At 37.4% G+C, this 10,677-nt stretch overlaps 1 pseudogene; it reads left to right on the top strand.

Annotated features, from left to right (window-relative positions):
- Positions 1-5,412: 5,412 nt before the first annotated feature.
- Positions 5,413-5,655, top strand: LOC110211485 (large ribosomal subunit protein P1 pseudogene; annotated as a pseudogene).
- Positions 5,656-10,677: the final 5,022 nt, after the last annotated feature.

Raw genomic sequence — 10,677 nt, 5'->3', positions numbered from 1 at the left:
AAATTGGAAAATGAGAGGATGCCCATCAATTGGGGAATGGCTGAACAAGTAGTGGTGTATCAATGTAAGGGAATACTATTGTGCTATAAGAAACGATGAACAGACTGACTCCAGAAGAACCTGGAAAGACTTGTATGGTCTGATGCTGAGTGAAGTGAGCAGAACCAGGAGAATGTGGTACACAATAACAGTGATGTTGTGCAATGACTAACATTGATAAACTTAATTAACCCTTCCCAGCAATACCAGGATCTCAGACATCTCCAAAGGCCTCGTGATGGAAAATGCTATCCACATCCAAAGAAAAGACTATGGAGTTTGAATGTAGATCAAAGCATACTATTTGCTATTTTATTTCTTCTGTTGAGTTTTGTTTCCTCTTTCTGGTGGTTCCTCCTATTAATTCTAATTCTTTCTTACAACATCACTAATGGGAAAATATGTTTAATAGGAATGTATATGTATTGCCTATATCAGATTGTGCGCCGTCTTGTGGAGGGTGGTGGGGAGGAAGAGGGAGAAAATTTTTAAACTCAAAAGCATATGGAAGTGATTGTTGATAATTCAAAATAAATTAATTTAAAAAAAGAAAAAAAGAAAAGCAAAAAAAAAATGGGGAAAAAAAAAAAGAAAAGCAGTGTGACATAGCAGAGACAGGGCCAGACTTGGAGTCCAGAAGTCTTGGGTTGAAGTTCTGCCTCTGCTGAGTAGGCAGGAGGAAGGGGGCAAGTATTTGCTTAGAACCTACTAGGTGCCAGGTACTTTGCTAAGTGCTTTACAAATATTTCAGTTCTTTTCCTCACAAAAACCCCATGAGCTAAATATTATTACTATCAGCATACTATGACCATAAATAATTCACTCAACCTCACAGAACCTGTTTCTTTATCTGTAAAATGGGGATAATAATACAGGATTAAAGCCCCAAGATGACATTTTAAACATAATATCCAAGCATTTATGCATGAATTAAACACAATGCACTTATGTGTAACATGTTACATAACTCCTCATTGCTGATTCATGTAGCAAACGCAAAAGTTTCATTGATTCTCATCAATTTATTTTGTATTAATATGTATGTCATAAACATTTTCATCAAGACTACACTTCATCTAGGCACTAATTAACGGTAACATACCACTGAAAAGACTCAAACTCTTATCCTAACGTCTGTGCATTTCATTCAGATTAGTGAATGAGATTTTAAAATGTTATTTATAAAATCATTATCAGAAATAATTAAGATCAAATACACATTTGAACAAGTCAAGGCATTCCTACAAATGTTAATATTTTCTCTTTGTTCTTAGTTCTTACGCTAATCAACCATTGTAAGAAGGGTTATCACTACTCCTTCTCCTCTCCATATCTAATCTGTATGATGAACTTTCAACCAAATTCCTCCTCTAATTTCTTTTTCTGTCCTGGTGGTCTGAAATACACTCCAGTGACACAAGGAGGCAAATTGAAAACCAATGGAAAGAAAAACTTCATTACAACTGGAGTTATTCAGAAATGCAGTGGGCTACATCTGGAGATAGTTGGTCGAGTTTATATTTCATAAGTTCATAAGACCTTATGGGGGTTTGTTTTTATAAGTTTGAATTTTTATATTAAATGAGTTTCTCAAAGGAGGAACCACATGTATAACCTCGTGATTTTTGCCACTTGTTTCAAGGGATGTCTACTAGCATTATTTGGTTATGCAAAATCGAATTTATCTTTGCCCCTACCTTTTTTTTTTCTTCCTGACTTCCCTGTTTCTTTTTTTCATGGCATAAAGATGAAGCCTTAGAATCATGACTTCTTCTTTCTTTCACCTTCCACATCTGATCTGTTGCCAATTATCATTGTTTCTGGCCCATCTCTTGCATTTGCCACTTCTTTTCCATTCCCATTGCAGTAACCCTTCTTAACATCTTGCCTAGACCATTGAGACAATCTCCTTCCTTATACTCCCAGCACCAACTCATACTATGCAGTAAAGCTAAATTAATCTTCCTAATTTATAATTCTGATCATCACATCCCCCTGCTGAAAAACTGTCAAAGGTTAGAATTGATTCAAGCCTGACATTTGAGACCCTTCAGAATCCGAACTTTTTTTTTTTAATTTGATCATTTATTTGTTAATTAGTTTGGTTTTCCCTTGTTAAAGGCTAAAGGGTTGTGGAATGATTTTGTGCCAACTTTTCTAGCATTAACTCATATTATTGTTCTTCATATGCCTGGCGCTCTAGCCACAACAAGAAGTTTCTGTTTTCTTGCTGCACTCTAACATTTCTTCCTTCTACTTCTTTGCTCAAGACATTTCCTACAACTAAATTGCCAGTCTACCCCATTTCATGTCATTTCAACAGACAGGCCCACTATTTGAAGAACTGTGGCTTTCACACCCTTGTCAGTTGAACCCCTACATATGCCTCAAGGTTCAACTGAACCATCTCCAGCTTCATGTAGCCTTCTTCCTGTGAATTCTTGTTGCCTGTGTGGTCTTAGATAAGTCACTTTCTCTCTCTCTCTCTCTCTGAGTTTCCCAATCTAAACATAATAGAGATTTGACTCAGTGATCTCTTTTTTTTAAATAAGTTTTTAATTGATATTTTCTGTTTCTTACATCTCCATAATTATCCCAAGTATCCCTCTTTCACTGGCATCCCATATGAAAAATTTTATTTTTAGAGAGGAAAAAAAAATCAGCACAACTGATCAATACCTTGAAAAAGTCTGAAAACATTTGCAATGTGCAACAATTGTAGACTTCCCACCCCTTGTAGAAAAGGTGGATTGGAGGTGTCCTCTCATATTTCTTCATTTGAGTCCTGCTTGATCTTTATAGTTTGGTGACATCTACTTTTGATTTTTCTGTTGTAGTTCTTCATTCCATTTACATTGCTTTAGTTACTGTGAATATTGTTTTCTTGGCTCTGCTTCGCTCTGTATCAGTTCATATGGATTTTTCCATGTTTCTTGTATTCATCACACACACACATTACGTAAATATTCCATTATATTCATGTATTATAATTTGTTTAGCCATTCCCCAATTGATGGGCATCTACTTGGTTTCCAATTCTTAGCTATCACAAAAAGTGATATTTTGAAATATGTGTGGGCTTTCTTCTTATTGTTGTCTGGTAATAAAATCTCTAGTTAAAAAGACATGGACATTTTAGTCATTTGCATAATTTCAGGTTGCCTTCCAAAATGGCAGTACTATTTCACCACTTCCTCAACAATGTATCAGCGTACTTATCCTTCCACAACCTTTCCAGTGTTGATTGCTGTAATGGTTTTGGTCATCTTTGCCATTTTGCAGCATGTAAGGTCACACTCCAGGGTTGTTTCAATGTGCATTTTTCTTATTATTCATGAATTGGAGCATTTTTCATGCGGTTGAAAATATTTTTCATTTTTTTGAGAACTGTTTGTTCATATCCTTTTACCATATATCTGTTGGGGAATGGCTGTTGTTATTTATGTATTTTAGATACCAAATCCTTATCAGAGAAATTTGATACAAAGATTTTTTTTCTCATTTGACCACTTTTTTTCTAATCTCTAATGCATTAATTTTGTCTGTGCAGTAGCTTTTCAGTTTCAAGTAATCAAAGCTATCTGTTTTACCTTTTAAAAGTGTCTCTATCTTTTATTCAGTTAAGGATACATCTCCTATCCATAGCTGTGTGAGAGGTTCATGATCTATTTCTCTTTTAATACTTTTATAGTATGCTGTGTTCAGAGAATTTAATAATACATACACATATATTTGTATATTTATATGTGTATACATATGATGGGGTTGGGATCTGGGCCCCAGAAAGGGAAAAACCCTGGACTTTCCCACATGGCCAAATAGGCTATAATCCCATCAATTGGCCTATCATTGTGGCTACACCTGACCTCCCCTCCATTGTCTTGCCTCCCTATGGCCCCAGGTCACTTCCCACCCTTGGTAATTCTATTACCTCATGGACTACTTGGCCACTCCTAGATCCCTCCCATAGTCTTTCTGTATATAAGGTCCATCTTGTCTCCATTAAAATGCTTAGATTCTTATAATCTAGCCACTGCTTAGATTCCTAAAATCTAGCCACTGCTCAGATTCTTATAATCTAGCCATTGCTCAGATTCCTAAAATCTAGCCACTACTGAGATTCTTATAATCTAGCCACTGCTTACCCATGTTTAGACTCCTTAAGAGTCTGCCCAATATGATGGATGTTCTAATAAACCTTGTCTTTGGCTGAAAAAAGGCTTGGGTCAAATTCTTTCGGGCAGGACCCACGTGTGATTTTGGAGTCCCAGGACCCCTGAACCCCTAAACCACATCACATACAGAGAGACAAAATGGAACTGTGCATAGAGAGCCATTCTTGCATCCAGGAAGTCCTGCTTCTGATACTTATTGTCTATTTGACTTGGAGTAAGTCACTTAACCATTCAGGGCCCTAGGCAACTTTATAAGATTATGACATTACAGGGAAGGCACTGACTGGAATTGGTAGAATAATTCCCTACACTAGTGAAATTACAGGTTCTCTCTCTCCCCACCCCCACTCCATGTATATGTATATTATATGTGTGTGTGTGTATATCTATCTACATATCTATAGATAGATACACACACACACACACACACACACACACATATATATGTATATATATACATATATATGTATATATATATATATATATATATATATATATATATATATATATATATATATATATATCTCATACATATATACAAAGACATACTTAACATTCTGATTACATTTATAGAAATCATATGTCCTGGATTTTTTTTTTAGGACTGCCCTGATTTCAAGAAGGCAAAGTGTTTATTAGTGCTTTGCAAAGGGGCTGTCTTTCTCAGAACTTGTCCCAATTTTGGATACAGAGAATACAGTCACTGTAGTTATATTCCACTATGCTGAATTTCAGATGTTGAAATGTAAACTATTATAAGGTCTTTAAAATTGATGAAATACAAAATTTGAGTCCATACAAAAACACTAAAATTATCATTTTTACCTAGGAAGTATAAAAACTCAACATTTTCCTCTTGCCCCTGAAATAAAAGTCATTATATAATATTACAGTTGCGAAGACTCTTAGGGATGATCTCATCAAACACAATTGTTCTTCTGGATGAGTGGCCTAAATCCCAGAGAGTTTGCATGGTCACACAGTACCATGGGAAAAGCATGTTTTAGGGCATTCGGAGCTTTCTCTTCAGTTGTCTGTAAGGTGCTTGGTTCTTCTTTGGAAGCTAAGGACGAGTTGGGGTGAACCTTCACTGCATCCAGTGACTAGCACCACTACAAACAAGTTTCTCCTCATCCTTCTGCTGAAATGGCAGTCTCGGAGCTCACTTGCATCTACTCTGCCCTCATCCTTCACAACAATGAAGTTAGTTACGGAGGATAAAATCAATGCCTTCGGTAAAGCAGCAGGTGTAAATGTTGAACCATTCTGGCCTGGATTATTTGCAAAGGGCCTGTCTAATGTCAACATTTCAAGTCTCATCTGCAATGTAGGAGTTGGTGTACCTGCCCCAGCAGCTGGTGGTGCTGCCTTGCTGGCTCCTGCTAGCACAGCTGCCCCAGCTGAGGAGAAGAAAGAAGCAGCAAAAAAGGAAGAATCCTAGGAGTCCGATGATGACATGGGCTTTGGTCTGCTTGACTAAATATTTTTTGTAACATTAAATAAAAAGCTTAACAACTTTTAAAAAAAGAACATTTTAGCTCTTTCCATTTACATGTATAAAAACATACAAATTAATTATATTACTCAAGAATTCACTGAAGATTATTTCCCAAACCTTAATTTAACATTGTTTCTCAGCACCTATTATAGTATTGGATTGGAAGGGGAAGAGGTGGGAGGAAAGAAGGAGGAGAAATGAGAGAACCATGTGTGAAGCTGAGGTCTTATTTCCAAAAGTATAATGAATGTCATTATAATGCTTTAATGGCATGCTATAAACTGAAAGAAAGATGAAATTCAAAGAACAGACTCACAAAAAGAAAACAATACAGTAGAGAGAGCCATAATGCAAAGCCCAATTTACACTTCATTTATCATGTTAAAGACTCAGAACCATCATCCACTTAAGAAAGAAAAAAAGTTTCCATATAAACACTCATAGAAGGAGATGTCTGACTAGTAAACATCAGGGTACATCAGGGTCACAGAAGTCAGATGAATTTAGGAGAAAAGAGAACCATTTTTATTCTGATGCAACTGAAAATTATACATTCTTAGAGTATGTCAAGGAACAATTCTACTCATCCATTTTCCCATGAACAGCATGTATCCCCTCAAATAATTTGAAGTAATTTATAGGACTTAACTCAATTTGCAATGAAGATTTGATTAAGGGATAAAAGACTCTGGAGCAATTGTTCTCAGCAGTACCATTCTATAATCTAACTCATTCACTCAATAAACGTTTATTAAGCATCTACTTTGCTCACTCAGAGACCCCAAGAAAGGGTAGAATGAGGACCTTAGTCCTACCTTGGTAAAGAGACATTCTTTAATATAGTTCTTTCATTTTTTCCTTCCAAAGCACGACCAATGGATTATATGATTTTTGGAAACCATATTGACTATTGTTGGACCAATGTCACTCTAGCCTTTGGTGTGCTGGAAAGTTGTCTGCTCCAGTGGAGTCTATTTCCCCTTACTGCCCCATAGTTTGTTTTTTTTCCTTTTTTGTAATAAAGAAAAGAAGTTCCATCTTATAAAGCAGAGTTCACTCCACTCATAATAATGAGTGGCTCTCATCTATAAAGTGTTTTATGGCTTTTCAAATCATTTTTCTTACAACAACTCTAAGTCGGGTAGTGAAAATATCAACCTCATTTTACATACAGATGACCTATTCCAGGCCCACAACATAACACAGCTGGTCAGTGGTCTAGTCAGGTGTTGGAGTCTTCTGTTTCCAAGTCCATTTCTGTATGCACTGTATTATAGCACTTTCCTAGGGCTTATACAAGTAGCCTGGCCTACAGCCTTTTCCCTGTCATTTCCCAGAGAGCAATTCAGTCTTATGATAAGCTTACTATTTTTTTTTCCTAAAGCAATTCTGTTCAAATTTCCTATCCACAGTTTGTTGTTATTCAGTTGTTACAGTCATGTCTGACTCTTCAGGATCCCATTTGGGGTTTTCTTGGCAAAGATACTAGAGTGGTTTGCCATTTAACTTCTAAAGCTCATTTGACAGATGAGGAAACTGAGGCAAATAGAGTTAAGTGACTTGCCCAGGGTCACACAGCTAGGAAGTGTCTGAGGTCAGATTTGAACTCAGGAAGATAAGTCTTCCTAACTTCAGGACTGATGTTCTATCCTATGCTCCAACTAGCTGCCTCAAAAAGAAGGTGGTGGTGATTGTCAATCAGTTGTGTCCTACTCTTCATGACACCCCCTCCCCGGCCCCCACTGTACTGTTTCTGAGGTTTTCTTGACAAAGATAATAGAGCGGTTTGTCATTTCCTTCTTCAGTGGATTAAGGCAAACAGAGGGTAAGTGACTTGACCAGGGTTGCACGTGGAGTAAGTATCTGAGATAGATTTGAACTCAGGTCTTTCTGACTCCAGGCCCAGCACTCTGTCCACTGAGCCACCTAGTTCAGTTACTTGCTTCTAAATTTGAGCTGTTGAGATCCTCTTTCTGCCAGTCTGTTGATAATTACCTAGAAATAAATGTTTTATGGACTGAAGCAAAATTACTAAATACATGGAAAAATCAGTAAGGCAAGTAACATAATAATAGAATTTGACATCAAAAGGTGCTGATGGGGTGATGGGACCTGGACCCCTAAAGGAAAAAGACTGTGTCTCTGGATGCAACCCAGATCACCTAACTAGCCTAGTTGACATTCCTTTCACTGTGGCACCTGGCCAATCCAGACTACTTACCATTCCTTAATCCCACCCACATCCTTTCACTATCTCTTTTGTATGTAAGCATCAGCATCATCCTCATTAGTTTCCAGGCTCCCTAGGAACTTTGACAGCTTCTTAGTGTTACAATAAACTTTTGCCACTTGACTAGAGAAGGTTCAAGTGTGTGAATTCATTCCAGGTGACACTGCCCAATCCCCTGACATTTTGGGGTTCCCAGACAGCATCCCTAAACTGTGTTAGTTCCCTCTTTGTTCCTCATATCTCTGGATCTGCCAGGAGTTTGCCTCAGGCATAGGGAGCTTCCAGTACTAAATTCCCCCAAATGGACACATCAGAGCTTACTACTCATGAACCTCAGAATGTCTGATCTAAAAGGCCCTCATGGGAATGTAATCTAAACTAGTGCAGAACACTCAGGACTGAACCTCCCACTCCCCTCCTCCACCTCCTAGGAGATTTGACCTTTGAATTCAAGGGATATGTAAATTAATATAATTTACATGCCCCTGGCCATCTGGAATAGGTCCGTCTAAAGCAGGTGTGTCTTAGAGGAAGTAGGTAGCACAAAGGCTAGAGCATTGAGCATGGAATGAAGACCAAAGTTTAATCTAGCCTCCAACATCTACTAGCTTTGGAGCCCTGAGTAAGTCACGTAACATCTATCTGCCTCAGTTTCCTGAACTCTAAAATAGAGATGATAATAATAGCACTTACCTCCCAGGGCTGTTGAGAGGATCAAATCAGATAATATTTGTAAAGTGCTTTAGGTTTGTTTTCCCCTCCTTCCAGAAAGAGTAATTAACTTGGACACAATGAATTAGTAGGAGAATAAAGACTAAGGCAGATAGGTGGTACAATTTGATAGAGCACCAGGCCTGGAGTCAGGAGGACCTGAGTTCGAATTTGAATGCACTTACTAGCTATGTGACCCTGGATTAGTCACTTAGCCCTTTTTGATTCAGTTATCTTATCTGTAAAATGAGTGAGAAGGAAATGGCCAATCATTTCAGTATCTTTGCCAAGGAAACTCAAATGGGGTCACAAAGAATCAGACAACACTAAAACTGCTGAACAACAAAAGACTAAAACCCATTCTTAGTGACTCTCAATCCAGTGTTCTTTTCCTATACTATAGTACTTAACTTAGAGGACTTCCACAATGTATAGGACAATTGTGAGAAAATATTGTATTGAAGTTTGCGCGGTCAGTCCCAGTTACCCCATTGTTTCCGATCTTGCTCATTTTCCAGACTATGTTTTAGCCAGTCTGTAGGAAAAGGTGGCATGTACTTTGATTCCATCCCTTTGTCCTTTGTAGTACCTTCCAGTCTGCACATAGTTGCATCCCATCTCCTCATAGTCTCATTTCCCTAAGATGCCTCAATAAAGGAGAAGTTGTGTGACACTTGTTCATTCCCTTTTAGAAATGTGTACCTACCAAGAATATTTTTCCCTTATTAGGAATAAAACAGCACCAGGTTTGAATTTCATTTCCTGGCCATGTTCAAAGCACTTTTGCCTGGGGTGCTACAATAAATTCCTTTAATGAAGGAAGTAAACTTGGGTAGAGATCTTACTCTACTGAGTTTGCTTTGTTATTGAGAGCAAAGGCCTGCATTTCTTTTTTACCAGGTGGAACAAATGTGATTGGCAAGATGTTGAAATAGTTGTTTTTAGTATAACCCCTCTAAATTAACAACTTAAGAATTAATAATAACTAAGGTTGAATTAATAAGATAAGAAGACAGAAAGACAGCTCAAGGTAAAAGTCTTATGAAAACCTAAAATGCTTTTGTTTCAGTGTCTGGATGGGTGGCTCCTACCTATTACTTTGTGGCAAATACTGTCTTAACTCTCCCTCTCCTTGCACAAACTAAAGGTGAGATGCATTGGGAGTGTCCATATATGCAAAGGAAAGGGGATGGAGATCATAGAAGATTCAGCAGCACTGAGCCAGCTAGAGGAAAAGTGACTTCTGTGTCCAAATGAAAGGGGCCTAAAAATCTAGCTATAATTAATCCTCTTCTCTATAGAGTTTGGCCTGGGAAGGATCCCAGATGGGTCTTCACAACCTCCAACCTCAGGAAGACAAGGCCACCAAGGCTAGAGTATCTATATAACAGAAAAGGTATGTACCAGAGCAGTGAAAGGTAGAGGAGCCAAAAAATGAAAAGGCAAGACAGAGGCAAGTATCAGAAACAGAAGAAAAAGTCTAAATGACACATTATTCCATGAGAAAGAGGCAAAATATAAGCCTAACTCTAATGCAGATAAAACAAAACTGAGACTGAAAGAGTCAGAACGAAAAATGAATTAAAAAATTTATGACACACAAGAAATGTTATACTTTGGTTATAATTTCTTATAATTTGAGGGAGAGTGAATGAAAAGCCCATAATGAGAAAGAAAATTCTGCAGATTTCTTAGAGATTATAGAACAATATACATCATTCATGGAGTGAGAAACTCCAGAATGATTCAAAAGAGAAATAAAAAGAATATGTTTAGTTGGAAATTAGGTCAGAAGTCGGACTTCTCAAAACAGAAATAACTAAGACAAACAACACAGTAGACAACTTAGAACACATGAGAAAGAATCTTGCCAAAGTAGTAGAAGCTCTGAGGAATAAAAAGGCAGATTTGGAACTTAAAAACACAGAAGTGGAGGAAAATTAGACAAGAGAGAAGCAAAAGAGCAACAACTTGCCAAAGCAACTGATCTTTAAGAATGAATGAACAAAAATAACTTAAGAGAT

This window comes from Phascolarctos cinereus, unplaced genomic scaffold (genome assembly GCF_003287225.1).
Source record: "Phascolarctos cinereus isolate Bilbo 61053 unplaced genomic scaffold, phaCin_HiC Scaffold_726;HRSCAF=1367, whole genome shotgun sequence".
NCBI classification, from domain to species: Eukaryota; Metazoa; Chordata; class Mammalia; order Diprotodontia; family Phascolarctidae; genus Phascolarctos; species Phascolarctos cinereus.
Note: the sequence above shows the minus strand (reverse complement) of the source record. Positions and strands in the feature narration are given on the sequence as shown.